The sequence below is a fragment of the Rhipicephalus sanguineus genome, chromosome 11 (assembly GCF_013339695.2).
Source record: "Rhipicephalus sanguineus isolate Rsan-2018 chromosome 11, BIME_Rsan_1.4, whole genome shotgun sequence".
Lineage (NCBI taxonomy): Eukaryota > Metazoa > Arthropoda > Arachnida > Ixodida > Ixodidae > Rhipicephalus > Rhipicephalus sanguineus.
Window position 1 is genome coordinate 55,714,434 of NC_051186.1, and position 17,652 is coordinate 55,732,085.

Genomic DNA, 17,652 nt, shown 5'->3' on the forward strand with positions numbered 1-17,652 from the left:
AATGTAGACAGCTCAAATATTGTCACAGGGTCGTGACGTCGACGAAGGCAGCAGTCAGCAGGTCCGAGATGAAACTCTTTATTTGGCCGAACTTGTGGCCGGGAAACTGAAAGTCAAACTAGAGCAATACAGTGATAGCGGCGAACAGAGCGTCGACCGTCGATCAACTGACAAGCGGTCAAGCGCGTCGGCTTTTATACAGGCGCTATCGAACTTTCCAGCGATATCGCTGGTGGCGGCGTTATCTCTCGACAAAGCTGGAACATTCGCGTGCGGCGCGCAATCTTAACAAAACGATCTACTACAATCGCGAAGCTTCTCGAACACTGCTTCGCGGACAGCGTCGAGCGTTGATAACCGTCCTTGCTGGTCAAACCCGAATATATCAAAATAAAACAAGAAGTGGGCGTGGCAATATAGACCGAACATCGATTCTTAGCCAATCAATGAACAACGCACGCGGGCCAATGCATAGAGAAGACCTTATGCATATCCACCTAAGTATCCACCTAACTAGTACAATAAGAGAGTTGCTGCGCAGTTGCCGCGAGCAACTGCGCGGCGTACCGCAGCGTTATGCCGTGGCAGCAGACGACGCGCCGATAGTGGCGCAAGACGGAACTGCAGCGCCGCTAGTTCTCGCGACCGCCGTTCGGACCACCCTCCTCCGCTGGCGGAGATACGGAGCTTTGAAACTGAGTTTGTTCTAATAACGTTGGTGTATACAGGGTCCAAAATTTCCGAACATAACAAATCCGCAGCCCATATAATATGCAACTTGAACAACATCATGACACTATGACGCCTCAAAAGTTCAAAGATCATTATCGCCTTATGTGAAATTCCGAAGTCATACATCATGTAGAGGAATTATCACATAAACACACAGCATAACAATCAAAACAACATAGTCAACGGTCACATAAATATACATTATGTCGTTGAAACAAAATGCGCTAGTAACGGCCAAGAATTCCAGTATCTTCAAGAGAAAAAAAACTGAATGCCTTTAAAGCCTCATTAATATTCAAGACCCCACAGCAGCTGGTGTTTAATACATTACTCGAAGAATTATGACTGTGTTTATCGACGCCGTGATTATACGTTATATAACGGACATTCTCCTCGCGTAGTAGAATAAAAAAAACGTTCTAGTTTTACCGGCTTGAATACCAAGGAGGTGTTCACTTCAGATGTGGTCGGCCCTGTAGATGGATAGATACAGGACGCGTTTCCATACAAGCGAACAGAAAAGTTGTCGGTGTGCCGCTAATAAAGCGAAGGCTACGATGTCATTACACTATTCCATACATGCAGCCGCACAGCTCGCTCCAACTGCAGGCAACGTTGACGAGGCGTACGTGCGCAATGCACGCCACACGTCTCACCTCCCGGTCAGGTGGGAGCGCACACACTCGCTGCTTCGCAGGGGGAGACACACGACGACCACTCGGCTACTCTTTCACACGCCAGAGGAAACCCGTAGCGGCAAGACCAACGCGACCGCGCCTACGCTCCTACGGACGTCGACTCTCATCGACGCTATACTATACGAGGTAAGCACTTGCGCCTAGCAAATTTTTTTTAAAGACGATATAGATTTCAAAACAGGAGAAAGTGCCTCAGATCAGGCTGGCCGACGTTTCGATAGGGGACCTATCTTTGTCAAAGGCACCTTGTCATCCCTGGCGTGTTAGTTTTATGGGGTTAGTGATGACGTCATGTCAGCGGCGGCGCGTCTGTTGCTGTTGGTAATTGATGCCTGGAAAGAGAGAAACTCGAAAGCAGAGGAGTAAAGCCCTTGCCACATTTCAAGAGAGTTTGCAAACACGTTCGGGTCTGCCATGTCAGAGTTAAAGGTAGCTGCAAAGAAAGAAAAAAAAGAAAAAAAAAGGGGGGGGGGCGGGTACAACCAAGCGAGAGGGCGGGTGCAGCCATCACAAAGAGCTGCAGAAGGTGGTGAGGAAGGGAACTACAGGCGGGGAGAAAAACAGGGCGGCTTCCGTTTAAATGTCCGCCAAGGAGCTGCAGAAGGTGGTGGGGAAGGCAGCTACAGACGACAAAAAAAAAAAAAAGAAAGGAAGGTACTCGGGCGGCGTACGTTTAAAATGCCGCCTGCCTACTTTAAGTGATATTGAAAGGGTTGCCTGAAAAGCAAGCTCCTGCTTAATGGGTGAAGTAATTGGCTGGCATATGCATCCAGTGTCGTCGGCGGCTTCCAAAAATTGGGCGCCCGTCAACTAAGAGGGAAAAAAAAATTGAAAGGAACGAGGGGCGGCCGGGGGGGAACAATCGGAATAAGACTCGTAGAACTTCCTGAGAAAGCGAGGGCTGTGACAATGCTGGCCAGAAGCGGCCTTTGGAGCGCGGAAAGGGGGAAGGAAACCGTGGTTCGGATTCACTAGAAAATGAAAACATCTTAAGAGAATAATATCTACACGTATGTGCACACTTATACATGCAAGGTTAAGAGATATTAAAAAAGAATATTGATAGTGTATTATGGGAGCTGGTCGGGATTTTATTTTGCGAATAGGTTAAGGTTTTTGAAAGCTGAGCGTACTTCATGTCTCTTAATATTATAGGAATCATGCTATGGCTTTTAACGATTCCAAATTACCACGAGCTAGATTTATTCCTGGTGGGTGTAGGGATTGAAATTTGTGTATCAAATACGATTCCATGTATTTCCTCTCACGTGGTGACCGGAAGTTTGTTTGTAGAATGTAAAGTTTGGCTTGATCGAAATTGTGGTCTTGTTGATTGAAGTGGCTGGCTACTGCTTTTGGTAAGTTGTGCTTTGTGTCTGCGCGGTGGCCGTTCAGTCTTACATGAATTGGTTGTCCAGTTTCGCCTATGTACTGTTTTTTACAGGTGGCACACTCAATGCAGTAGATCAGGTTGTTTGAGGTGCACGTGAAGTTCGATGTTACCTTGTGAAGGTAATCGGATGCTGTGCTTTTTACGGTGGTGGCTGGCTGTATATGTTTGCACGTAGAACATCTTGGACGCCCACAGGGTCCAGACGTTGGTGTAGTTTTTGTTGCGAGTTTTGCATGTACGAGCATATCTTTAAAATTGGCGTTGCGTCTGTAGGCAACCTTAGGCGGTTCGGGGAAGATTTTTTAAGTTTCTGGTTGGTTGTTAGAATCGGATAGTATTTTGCGAGGATGTTGTTTATGTTCGGAAGTGCGTTGGAAAATTTTGTAGTGAGAAGAGGCGTTGTTGTTGTTGTGGTTTTAGGGCGTGGTTTGAGTGTCTCAGTGCGATCTAGTTTTAGTGCGTCCGTGTAAGCCTTATGAAGGAACGCGTTTGGATGGCTTCTGTTTGCTAGTGTTTCTTTTAGGGTAGTAAGTCTGTTTACGTAATCCTGATCCTCTACGCATATGCGACGTAACCTTGTTGCTTGGCTCCTGAAAATGCGCTGTTTACAATGTTTTGGGTGATGGCTAGTATAATCTAGGTATTGTTGCTTGTCAAATGGTTTCTTATACAGCGTAGTCTTTAATATACCATTCTCAAGATATATGGTTGTGTCAAGAAAGTTGATGCTCTCAGCTGAGGTCTCGGACGTGAACTTTATCGTTGGGTGAAAGGAGTTTAGGAACGATGTAAATTTAGCTAGATTGTCCCTGCCGTGACCCCATATTATAAGTATGTCATCCATGTACCGTAGGTATGTGTGGGGTTTGTCTGCGCAGCGAGCCAGGAAGTCTGTTTCCAGAATTCCCATGAATATGTTTGCATAAGTGGGTGCGAATGGGGTGCCCATGCTTGTTCCTTGTATTTGAAGGTAGTAATTTTCTTCAAATTCAAAATAGTTGTGTGATAGTACTAGTTCGAGTAATGATAAATATACTTCAGTAGAATGCTGTACATTATGTTGATTTAAAGTTTGCTTTATTGAGGTTAGGCCCTCTGGGATCGGGATATTCGTGTATAAAGCGGTAACGTCTAGTGTGACGAGGATGGCGTTTTGTGGTAGTGTGCCTTTGCTGTTAATCTCTTCTATTATTCGCAGTAGGTGTGGGGTGTCCTGTACAAATGACGGGAATGTCTTCGGAATGTCCCCGAGAAAGTGGTTAAGGAATTCGGAGAGGCTCTCGGTTGGGGTGTTGTTATTTGATACTATTGGGCGCCCTGGAATATTGGCAGTGTATAATTCGGTGGATGGTACTTTGTGAATTTTGGGGAGGAGGTAAAACCGCCCTGCTGCTTTGTTGTTTGGTTTCAGAAACTTGAATTCTGATGGAGTTATTAATTCATCAGCAAGGAGGGATCTAAGTGTGTTAGTGATTGTGAGTGTGTATTGTTCTGTTGGATCGCTGTCTAGTTTGCGGTAGTGTTCTGGGTTATTGAGTTGTCTGTAAGCCTCGTGCTTGTACTTCTGTGTTGGCCAAATGACTATGCTTCCTCCCTTATCGGCTTCCTTGATGATAATGTCTTCGCGCGACTTGAGGTTAGAGATGATGCGACTCTCCGAATAAGTCATGTTCCTAGGCTTTTTAGATGATTTCGATTGATTAATGATTTCTGTAGTGATAGCTTTAAGATATAAGTCGAGTTCAATTGCCTGTTCTGGTTCGGGAGTCCAAGTAGACTGGGCCCTGAGCGTTGTAGTACCTGTTTCTGCTCCATCGTTATCTGCAAAAAAGTGTCTAATGCGCATTCTTCGTGAAAATTCTGTGAGGTCTCTGTGGAGTTCGAATTCATCTATTGTGTTGTTGGTTGGACAAAAGTTTAGGCCCTTGCTAAGGACCCTTGTTTCCTCTAGACTTAATGTACTTGAAATGTCTACAACATTGGACTGCTCTATTTGTGTGATGTTAGCTGTGCTTGGTATTTCTCTGTTTGTACTGTCAGTTGTTAGCGGGACTAGGGTGGTTGTTCGGGAGGGTGTTCCTTGATTGGAAATCATTTTCTTATTCTGCTTTTGCCTCAATTTTTTATTCTGTTTTTCTTTATATTGTTCTAGGTCCCTTTTTTCTTCGGTTGTTAGAATTATGTTCTCGAGTTTTTGGGAAAATTCTTCAATTTGCTCCATGCAGTGGCTCTTGAGTATATTTAAGAGAGAAAATGAAGCGTTGTCTAGTGCTGTTTGCCAGTTATCTCGGTATTGGGTGGAGAGAGTACCTAACGCGGGTGTCGCTTTCAGTTTTAGTCCTTTGGGAATTGTGTTGTTCTTTATGCAGTGCTTGTACGTGTTGAGGTGGCAGGTGTAGTTGGTGAGTTTTTGGGTTAGTTTTCTAGCTTGTAAAAATTCAATGCGGCGTGTATGGGGAGTAGTGATTTCAAGGGTTTGTCACTTGTTTGTCTTAGTGCGGGTGGATCTGCGTGTGTCCGCGCGTTCCGGTTTGGGAGCTGTTTGAACTTCTGGTTCGTTAGGTTCGACGACTGTTGCGGCCTGGGTGTCCGTGTGTGGAGGTATGAGAGTGGGCGTCTGCGTGACAACTTCGGTTGCGGATTTTGTTTCGTCGGTCTCGGTTGTGTCGGGTTCCTGGTGGTAGTGTGGAGGTGGGCATGTAATTTGTGTGGTGGGTTCGGCTGTGGGCCTCATGTTGGATGTTGTTTGTGTGTAAGCTTCGGCTGTGGACCTTGCGTTGGGTGTAGTTTGTGTGGAGGCTTCGGCTGTGGTGTATGTTGCCTCCGTTTGGCTCCCAGACGAGTGTGTTTTCGGTGGTGAGTTCGTCTTTTGTTCTGTTGTTTGCGTGTGGGATGTTGCTGAGTGGGCTAGTGTGGCTCTAGTGCGTGGCGCTGTAACGGAGACAGGGATGGTGGAAGGGCCTTGTGTGGGCTGGTAAGTGACGTTATGTTGTCCTTTAATTAGATGTTTAATGCGCTGAGCGACTGCTGCAACGCCTCGGTGGTTTAGGTGGAGGCCATCCCAGGCCAAGTGTTCGTGTGGTGAATTGTGTATTTCTGTGTGGTGGATGGCGTCTACGTTCTTGTGAAAATGTGGCAAGTTAAGTATCAGCGTGTTTAGTTTGTTTCTTTCCTCAGTGTGCCTCATCAGTGCGGTTGTTTGGTGAATCAGTCCTCGACTACAAAACAAACACCGCCCACTGATTCACCAAACAACCGCACTGATGAGGCACACTGAGGAAAGAAACAAACTAAACACGCTGATACTTAACTTGCCACATTTTCACAAGAACGTAGACGCCATCCACCACACAGAAATACACAATTCACCACACGAACACTTGGCCTGGGATGGCCTCCACCTAAACCACCGAGGCGTTGCAGCAGTCGCTCAGCGCATTAAACATCTAATTAAAGGACAACATAACGTCACTTACCAGCCCACACAAGGCCCTTCCACCATCCCTGTCTCCGTTACAGCGCCACGCACTAGAGCCACACTAGCCCACTCAGCAACATCCCACACGCAAACAACAGAACAAAAGACGAACTCACCACCGAAAACACACTCGTCTGGGAGCCAAACGGAGGCAACATACACCACAGCCGAAGCCTCCACACAAACTACACCCAACGCAAGGTCCACAGCCGAAGCCTTACACACAAACAACATCCAACATGAGGCCCACAGCCGAACCTCCACACAAATTACATGCCCACCTCCACACTACCACCAGGAACCCGACACAACCGAGACCGACGAAACAAAATCCGCAACCGAAGTTGTCACGCAGACGCCCACTCTCATACCTCCACACACGGACACCCAGGCCGCAACAGTCGTCGAACCTAACGAACCAGAAGTTCAAACAGCTCCCAAACCGGAACGCGCGGACACACGCAGATCCACCCGCACTAAGACAAACAAGTGACAAACCCTTGAAATCACTACTCCCCATACACGCCGCATTGAATTTTTACAAGCTAGAAAACTAACCCAAAAACTCACCAACTACACCTGCCACCTCAACACGTACAAGCACTGCATAAAGAACAACACAATTCCCAAAGGACTAAAACTGAAAGCGACACCCGCGTTAGGTACTCTCTCCACCCAATACCGAGATAACTGGCAAACAGCACTAGACAACGCTTCATTTTCTCTCTTAAATATACTCAAGAGCCACTGCATGGAGCAAATTGAAGAATTTTCCCAAAAACTCGAGAACATAATTCTAACAACCGAAGAAAAAAGGGACCTAGAACAATATAAAGAAAAACAGAATAAAAAATTGAGGCAAAAGCAGAATAAGAAAATGATTTCCAATCAAGGAACACCCTCCCGAACAACCACCCTAGTCCCGCTAACAACTGACAGTACAAACAGAGAAATACCAAGCACAGCTAACATCACACAAATAGAGCAGTCCAATGTTGTAGACATTTCAAGTACATTAAGTCTAGAGGAAACAAGGGTCCTTAGCAAGGGCCTAAACTTTTGTCCAACCAACAACACAATAGATGAATTCGAACTCCACAGAGACCTCACAGAATTTTCACGAAGAATGCGCATTAGACACTTTTTTGCAGATAACGATGGAGCAGAAACAGGTACTACAACGCTCAGGGCCCAGTCTACTTGGACTCCCGAACCAGAACAGGCAATTGAACTCGACTTATATCTTAAAGCTATCACTACAGAAATCATTAATCAATCGAAATCATCTAAAAAGCCTAGGAACATGACTTATTCGGAGAGTCGCATCATCTCTAACCTCAAGTCGCGCGAAGACATTATCATCAAGGAAGCCGATAAGGGAGGAAGCATAGTCATTTGGCCAACACAGAAGTACAAGCACGAGGCTTACAGACAACTCAATAACCCAGAACACTACCGCAAACTAGACAGCGATCCAACAGAACAATACACACTCACAATCACTAACACACTTAGATCCCTCCTTGCTGATGAATTAATAACTCCATCAGAATTCAAGTTTCTGAAACCAAACAACAAAGCAGCAGGGCGGTTTTACCTCCTCCCCAAAATTCACAAAGTACCATCCACCGAATTATACACTGCCAATATTCCAGGGCGCCCAATAGTATCAAATAACAACACCCCAACCGAGAGCCTCTCCGAATTCCTTAACCACTTTCTCGGGGACATTCCGAAGACATTCCCGTCATTTGTACAGGACACCCCACACCTACTGCGAATAATAGAAGAGATTAACAGCAAAGGCACACTACCACAAAACGCCATCCTCGTCACACTAGACGTTACCGCTTTATACACGAATATCCCGATCCCAGAGGGCCTAACCTCAATAAAGCAAACTTTAAATCAACATAATGTACAGCATTCTACTGAAGTATATTTATCATTACTCGAACTAGTACTATCACACAACTATTTTGAATTTGAAGAAAATTACTACCTTCAAATACAAGGAACAAGCATGGGCACCCCATTCGCACCCACTTATGCAAACATATTCATGGGAATTCTGGAAACAGACTTCCTGGCTCGCTGCGCAGACAAACCCCACACATACCTACGGTACATGGATGACATACTTATAATATGGGGTCACGGCAGGGACAATCTAGCTAAATTTACATCGTTCCTAAACTCCTTTCACCCAACGATAAAGTTCACGTCCGAGACCTCAGCTGAGAGCATCAACTTTCTTGACACAACCATATATCTTGAGAATGGTATATTAAAGACTACGCTGTATAAGAAACCATTTGACAAGCAACAATACCTAGATTATACTAGCCATCACCCAAAACATTGTAAACAGCGCATTTTCAGGAGCCAAGCAACAAGGTTACGTCGCATATGCGTAGAGGATCAGGATTACGTAAACAGACTTACTACCCTAAAAGAAACACTAGCAAACAGAAGCCATCCAAACGCGTTCCTTCATAAGGCTTACACGGACGCACTAAAACTAGATCGCACTGAGACACTCAAACCACGCCCTAAAACCACAACAACAACAACGCCTCTTCTCACTACAAAATTTTCCAACGCACTTCCGAACATAAACAACATCCTCGCAAAATACTATCCGATTCTAACAACCAACCAGAAACTTAAAAAAATCTTCCCCGAACCGCCTAAGGTTGCCTACAGACGCAACGCCAATTTTAAAGATATGCTCGTACATGCAAAACTCGCAACAAAAACTACACCAACGTCTGGACCCTGTGGGCGTCCAAGATGTTCTACGTGCAAACATATACAGCCAGCCACCACCGTAAAAAGCACAGCATCCGATTACCTTCACAAGGTAACATCGAACTTCACGTGCACCTCAAACAACCTGATCTACTGCATTGAGTGTGCCACCTGTAAAAAACAGTACATAGGCGAAACTGGACAACCAATTCATGTAAGACTGAACGGCCACCGCGCAGACACAAAGCACAACTTACCAAAAGCAGTAGCCAGCCACTTCAATCAACAAGACCACAATTTCGATCAAGCCAAACTTTACATTCTACAAACAAACTTCCGGTCACCACGTGAGAGGAAATACATGGAATCGTATTTGATACACAAATTTCAATCCCTACACCCATCAGGAATAAATCTAGCTCGTGGTAATTTGGAATCGTTAAAAGCCATAGCATGATTCCTATAATATTAAGAGACATGAAGTACGCTCAGCTTTCAAAAACCTTAACCTATTCGCAAAATAAAATCCCGACCAGCTCCCATAATACACTATCAATATTCTTTTTTAATATCTCTTAACCTTGCATGTATAAGTGTGCACATACGTGTAGATATTATTCTCTTAAGACGTTTTCATTTTCTAGTGAATCCGAACCACGGTTTCCTTCCCCCTTTCCGCGCTCCAAAGGCCGCTTCTGGCCAGCATTGTCACAGCCCTCGCTTTCTCAGGAAGTTCTACGAGTCTTATTCCGATTGTTCCCCCCCGGCCGCCCCTCGTTCCTTTCAATTTTTTTTTTTCCCTCTTAGTTGACGGGCGCCCAATTTTTGGAAGCCGCCGACGACACTGGATGCATATGCCAGCCAATTACTTCACCCATTAAGCAGGAGCTTGCTTTTCAGGCAACCCTTTCAATATCACTTAAAGTAGGCAGGCGGCATTTTAAACGTACGCCGCCCGAGTACCTTCCTTTCTTTTTTTTTTTTTTTTTGTCGTCTGTAGCTGCCTTCCCCACCACCTTCTGCAGCTCCTTGGCGGACATTTAAACGGAAGCCGCCCTGTTTTTCTCCCCGCCTGTAGTTCCCTTCCTCACCACCTTCTGCAGCTCTTTGTGATGGCTGCACCCGCCCTCTCGCTTGGTTGTACCCGCCCCCCCCCCCCCCCCTTTTTTTTCTTTTTTTTCTTTCTTTGCAGCTACCTTTAACTCTGACATGGCAGACCCGAACGTGTTTGCAATCTCTCTTGAAATGTGGCAAGGGCTTTACTCCTCTGCTTTCGAGTTTCTCTCTTTCCAGGCATCAATTACCAACAGCAACAGACGCGCCGCCGCTGACATGACGTCATCACTAACCCCATAAAACTAACACGCCAGGGATGACAAGGCGCCTTTGACAAAGATAGGTCCCCTATCGAAACGTCGGCCAGCCTGATCTGAGGCACTTTCTCCTGTTTTGAAATCTATAACGTGCATCCATCCGTCGGCTCCCTTCTTGATTTTAAAGACGATAGTCTTTCTTGGGAACTTAGACGCAGAAATTTTGGTTTGGTCTGTCTGTCTGTCTGTCCGTCCATCCGTATGTATGTATGTATGTATGTATGTATGTATGTATGTATGTATGTATGTATGTATGTATGTATGTATGTATGTATGTATGTATGTATGTATGTATGTATGTATGTCTGTCTGTCTGTCTGTCTGTCTGTCTGTCTGTCTGTCTGTCTGTCTGTCTGTCTGTCTGTCTGTCTGTCTGTCTGTCTGTCTGTCTGTCTGTCTGTCACCCGATTCAGCCACCCGGCCAAAGTTTAACCACTTTCTGAACGCCCAGACAAGTACTGCCGTTCATACTTGTGAACATTGTCGATCAAAAAGCAAATGTTACGCATACCTGAGGGGCAACATCAATACGTAAGTATTAGGTGGTGTGTCCCTTTACTACAAAATACAAAGATACGTAATTCTAAATACTCTAGTGTTTCTTGCGCTGTGCTGGAAAATGTTAGTGTTTTTTGGGCTGCGCTGCAAATGCGACGCTAGGAGCCAGATGCTGCGATTTAACATAGAGGAGGAGCACTCGTGTAGTACGGCCGGCGACGATTTTGCAGCGATGCACGCTGATACGCGGCGAAATTTTTTTGCTTTGTGCACTCATTGTGTTTCATTTATTAGCGTTAAAAATATCACATTCTAGGGTTTCATTTTCCTTTTTGTCTACCGTGGTGGTACAGTGGTCTCGGTGCTCGGATGCTCGGATGCTCAACCGGAAAGTCGCGGGTGCGATCCCTGTCGCGGCGATCGTATTTCGATGGAGGCGAAATGATCTGGCCTGTGTACTGCGCGATGTCAGTGCACAAAGGACACCGGATGGTCGAGCATTTCCGGAGCTCTCCACTATACGGGGTGCCTCATAATCATATCGTGGTTTTCGCACGTAAAACTCCAGATATTATTATTATTATTATTATTATTATTATTATTATTATTATTATTATTATTATATTATTATTATTATTATTATTATTATTATTATTATTATTATTATTATTAAATTCTGTGGTCTTACGCGCCAGAACCACGATATCATTACGAGACACGCTGTAATATAGTACTCGAGATATTATATTGAGCAGCCGGGGTTTCTTTAACAAGTGCCGAAACCAAGCACACATTCCTTTTTTTTTTTAATTTCGCCCAAATCAAAATGCGACCACCGTGGGTGAGAATCGAACCCACGCCCTCGATATTAGCAGCGCAATATCTTCGTGCTCCTTCGCATCGTCATATTTGCCAAGAAATCATTATCAGGTATTTCTCTTCCTTTAAAGAAAAAAGATTAAACCGCGCATTTAAATAAACTAAACCACGCAGATTAAACGAAGTTGCACTTTGAGTAATGAGGCTGCACAACTAAAATTTAATAGACGCAGGCGCACTGAGTTTCAAGAGATAATCTTCTGCTGAGTACCGCTGTGTATACCAAACATATACCAAGCGTTTTATTTTAACATACCTTTTTTTCAAGAAAATTGTCATGTAACACAGATGTACTCCTTGAGTCCACATCGAGCGGTGTGGACTGCTTCAAGAAGCCGACAATACATGCGCAACATATCGAAATGTATAACTGATAAATTAACGAAATTCCAATAATTAACGTCCAACTAGCTACATTGGGGCGCACTGCAATTCACGAAATGAAGCCAGTGGTTTCCACGTTTGGAAATTTTTAGACTAGCGTGACCATTATTAGAAAAAGCGCCGTCATATATTCGCTAAAAAACACACCGCAAGTGTTTTACTTTTAAAAGAAATGGCTTTTACAGATATGCGAAAAAAAAACTCTAAAAAGGCAAGTTCAGTACCCCTTTTTACGAGATTTTTTCTTATTTGTTATCGCTATGTCGGTTTGTACTTCAATAAACAGTTGTTAGCCAGTGGAGCTATCGCTCCCGTTACATCAACCCCTGTGAAACCGTCAAATTTTTCTTTTAAGCGCTGACGCTCAGAAATATGACTGGGATGCCATTTCGCTTCGTCACACATTAACGGAACGCCTGCCCCGAAGCTGGTCTCTTATTATGAACTCATTCTAGGTAGCTATAGCGGAAGCAGGCGAGCTCCAGAATTCGATTATTTGCAAGAAGTACCGCAAAGTGATGGGTGGATGGTTGCAAAACTTTATTGAAAATTCCTGAGGTGCGCGACTCAGCACGCAGCGAGCCGCTCCCTTGTTGTCTTTTTTTTTTTCCTTTTTTTTTGTTTGCCACGGACATCGGAAGAGTGGAATCACCTTCCTTCTCAAACTGACGACATAACTAATAAAGAGTACAAAAAATTGTTAGCTAACATTGTAAAAAAGAGGCGTTTCAATGTATACATTTTTTTGTTTAATTTTGTTGAGTACTGTTCATTTGTTCCTTTTCATACTGACCGTAATCATTGTCCTCGTTGATACGGTTAGGCCCAGAGGATAAGTAAGGTTGTTGAAATTATGCCAGCTATAGTTAGCGAAATTTTCGTACTTTCTTTGATCCTCTTCATCAGACAGCATCAACTGAGCTCACCTAACCAGCATAAAAGAGGCTGGTCAGGCCAAGGTTGTGGGTTCGGATCCCACTGACGGAAAGAGTGCTTCTTCGTCCACTTTAGTTAATTTCAATTTAGGTCATAACTACTGCACCACAGTTAAGAACAACGAATAACGTCCCATTTGCTTTCCTTGGCTTGTCTGTTTGGATTCGTTTGGCTGTGTCTAACAAAGAAACGAGCTCCTCGAAAAAAAAAAAAAACATATAAGAGCGTTCCTGGAATAAGCAGACCTCCCACCTAGGATAGAAGCGGGACTAGCACCCCGACACCGTTTCGAACAATAAAGGTTGATTTCTCCTCCTCTTTCATACCCACCAAGATGTAAGGTAACAAAAAATAAAAACTGCACAACGAAATCCCGCGTGATTCATGTATGATAATCATCTCGGTTTCTGATACACCTTTTATCATGTTTCATCATAGACAAACAACTGCACGCGCCGAGTGCATCTGCGCACATTAACGACAAAAAGAAAGGGAAATGACACGTATTCGGCAGTTGTACTGCAGCTGTTGAAATCGAAGTCGACAGAGAACCGAGAATCTATGCAAGCGGCTACAGGTGCATGGCACGCCGATAGAAGGATATAAAGCCACCCAATGCCACTTGTTTTGGGCATTTAAAAAAACGAGCTATGCGGTTGTTTTTTTGTTTTTTTTTTGTCGAAGCAGGATCACGAACGCTACGGTGCCATTCGAAACGTCTAATTATAACAGCAACATCAGTCGCCGGGGAGCATAGAACAAAGCATGTTCTGAATAACGCTTGAAAGACAGCTCCAGTCGAGCAATGTTCCAGCGGCACGCCTCAGGAAACGTTGCGCCACCGTTGACATTGAAATATCATACGAGCGGCAAAAAAGAAGTGGTAAAGGGTGGTTAGCCTCCCTAGCTTTCTTCTGTAAGTCTCTCTGCTCCGGCTGGCGGACAGGGCTCGGGCGTTGGCTGCAAGCCACGGCTACCTGGAATAAGAAAGTCACCCACCTCTGGGCGAAGAGAACGCGCGCCTGGTCAGACAATAAGGTTTAAATCTCTCTCTCGCTCGCTCTCTGTACTTTTTTGTGAAACTGTACGAGTGAGTTCATGTTTCTGTCTCTCATTTTCTCGTAGGGTAGCGAGTTCTTAAACTCAGTTTTACTCACCCCTGCGTGAATGCCATATATGGCACTTATATAAATTATAAGCGGCCATATGCGCGTATATATGTCTTCATATAGGGCTACCGTTTGCCATATATGGCGCTGCTGGCCCATATATGGCGCCAAATGCAGCCGTGTATGACACGGCCACACCATATGCGACACCAAGTAGAGCCATATATGGCGGGGTACTGCATATGAAATGAACTATACTTATATGACACCATGCAACTTCTGCAGACGTTTAACCACACCCCAATCAACACCAAATGCAGAGTTTTCGGTGCACCAGTTTTGATATCTCAGAATGCGAGCGTAACTTGAGAGGCATGTCGTTTCGTTTTTTTTTTATATGATGTGACGGAGCTTCAGGTTTGTATAGTCGAAGAGAAATACTCATTAAGTATCCACTAATTACGTTATAACCCAACTAATAATTCTTTTGGCCCGAGATAGAAATAAAGGGGAACAAGCTGTTCTGATTCCCACTATGTAGAGTAATGTTCCAGCTATTAGTGGTTATTGGATAGTAGCAATCCAGCTGCCACTGTCAGGGGCTTTCGAGTGTGACAGTGAGTCAAAAAAAAAAAAAAACGCCAGGTCTGCGCGGAAAGCGCAGCACAGTCACAGCGAAAGCTAGAAGAGCGGCATTTCTAGAACCCGTTATAAACTCTCTTGTGGCTACTAATACAAGTAAACTAGCAACGTACCCACTACGCCACAAATCATAATTTTTGTGAAGTTGGGAAGCACACACCGGTGACATTATTCGTCATTCTGCGGAGAAACGAGCTACCACATGCAAGGCATTAGGTGCAGTTTGTTGATGCGACGGTTTATGACGATGAAGAATAATGGCTGAGCCATTTGTAATGGTTGGAAGCTTTAAACGACCCACAATTCACATCGTGTGACGCCCGGTCGTTATTTTACTCTCCCACCACGCTATATAACATAGGTCAACGTGAGAGAGAGAGAGAGAGAGACAGGGAAAGAACTTTATTGAGACCCTGAGGAAATGCATCATGGGAGCCTTATGGGCTTCCTTGGCAACCTATAGAAGTGCACTTGCGAGGAACCCACTACGCTATATATGATAATAATTTTTTGAAGTAGGGAAGCAGCCACTATTTCATTTTTCGTCATTCTGCAGAGAATCGTGGTGCCCGCTAAACACCTTTAAGGCATTCTGTGCACTTTGTTGATGCTGCAGCTGATGACGATGAAGAATTATTGGAGAGCCCTTTGTAATGGGTTGGAAGCATTCAACAATAACCCACTCGTTGCGCAACTCGCATTGTGTGACGCCTGGTTACAAAATTCGCGTTGTGGGACGCTTGGTTGTTATTTTACTCGTCTACCACGCTACATTACATGTGTTAATGCGGTTCCTTCGCGACGTGAAGCCTGCATACGGTCTTTTTGCAACGCACTTTCAAGCAGCGGCATGGCTCTGAGGTAGAATACTGGGCTCCCACGCAGAGGGCACAGGTTCGAACCTCGTTTCATCCTGGAAATTTTTTCTTATTTCGTTTTTTTTTTCTTATTTCGAGCGATAGTGGTTACGGACACCGGCGGCGGCGGACAACTACGGCGCCAAAAACGGCCCTTGTTGTGATCTCATAACAGCTTTCGCTATAAAACAAGCACTGCAGTAGGTTTAATAACTAACTAAACGCTGAATCGCAAGCACTTATCGAAGTTGTTGATGACTCCAATGCCGTCGTTTGTATATAGGTCTCTACGCGCACGGCGGAACTCTAGAAAACCAAACTATCCACAAAGGTTGCTTTCGTTTATACTCTCGAAGCTTCACAGTGGATTGTGGGAGGCACCGCCGTAGTGAGTTCCTGATTCGTGTCAACTTTTTAGTGTTCTTTAACGGTCAGATGTAAGTCATGGTAATCATACTATGATATCTTCATTGCAGGGCGAAGGTGTCTCCCAACGATCTCCAATTTACCCTTTCCTGCGCGAGCTGATTCCATTTTATGAGCACGAGTTTCTTAATTACATGAGCGTGAGTGAGCGTACATGAGCGGACATGAGCGTACGTGAGCGTATACGAGCGTTTTCGAATTTCAAAACAACCCAAAGTCGCTGCGGACTATATCGAATCTACAACCTCCAGCTCGACAGCACAATGACGCAGCCGCTGAGCAACAGCAACGTGTGACTCCTTATAAAGCACACCGCACCTGCATATTTGCGCGAGGAATTAAGGAAATACGAGTGTTCAGCAATGTTATGCCAGATGAAGGTTCTATTGGAGTTTTTTAACGAGGTATGACGCTGAAGCCTGTTCTTTACATTTCAGCGCCAAACCCTTCGCGATTCCTGTCGCCACCATTTATTTTGTTCCCTTTTTTTATTTGAGAACACAGATTTCACTTACATCTCTCTATGTACAAGTTTATTATTCTTCGCATTTCCTTCTGAGGGTCACGATGAGTTTGCTAGTCATGCATAAAAGGTTTCCGAGGAAAGCAGTGGTTGCTGTCGGTTGTTGCTGCCTAGACAAGCACAAATCCCTTAGTCCACGCGTTGGCTCCGGCAACACTTCCTATTTAACGATTCTTCATCATTTTAAACCGCTATCTTCCTTTGAAGTTTTGTCCTGTTTGGACTATTGATTCTAAGATATTTAAAGTTTACAATCAGGTTTATATCAGCATTCGAGTGTTATCAGCATTCGAGTTGTCCGTTCTGCACGTCAGCTAACGTTGCCATTTGAGAGAAGGCCTTTCCCATATCTTATACATGAGTCATTTCTGAAAGGGATTTCATGTCAGAATTCGAGAAACCTAGCGATACATATCGCCAGAATAACTCAAATCTGGACGCCGATTCTGAGGTATAGAGTTTTTGTTCCACGATTATGCCTGAACACATGGTGACCGCACGGGGTGCCTCACTAAAAAAATGCCTGAGATTAGTCACGTCAGTAAAGCTTACCCCAACACGGCGTTATTAATCGCAATGTGCGAGAAAATAATGAGAATACCACCCAGCAATGCTCAACTCTTATGAACGTACATATTAGGAAAATAAAAAAAATATGGGACTAGGACAGTCATGTGTGGGCCGGGCCGCGTGTTTGAGACTCCTGACCTAAATGGTCGGTCTAAATAAGCCGGAAGTCAGAAGGGACTCGAGTGCGCCAGTCCAGTACAGTGCGCCAGGAGTGCGCCAGTACAGAAAAGGCACGATCCCGTATTACGGCAGAGGCACTACTAGAAAATGCACATTTCATTGCGAAATGCTCGTCAAAACAAGTTCTCGCACACAAGCGTGCGCCAGGTGTTAGCAAAACAAAATATCTATATAACCGGCATGAGTATAGCAGCATGCCTGCGCAACATTCCTGGAGTCGTTC

At 44.6% G+C, this 17,652-nt stretch overlaps 1 protein-coding gene across 1 annotated transcript in view; it reads left to right on the plus strand.

Annotated features, from left to right (window-relative positions):
* Positions 1-1,464: 1,464 nt before the first annotated feature.
* The window catches only part of LOC119375052 (long-chain-fatty-acid--CoA ligase 4), a 32,143-nt gene continuing 15,955 nt past the window's right edge, over positions 1,465-17,652 (plus strand). Inside the window, exon 1 of the mRNA XM_037645250.2 lies at positions 1,465-1,556. The gene's annotated coding sequence lies outside the window, so the exon portion shown is untranslated. The remainder of the gene's footprint in view (positions 1,557-17,652) is intronic.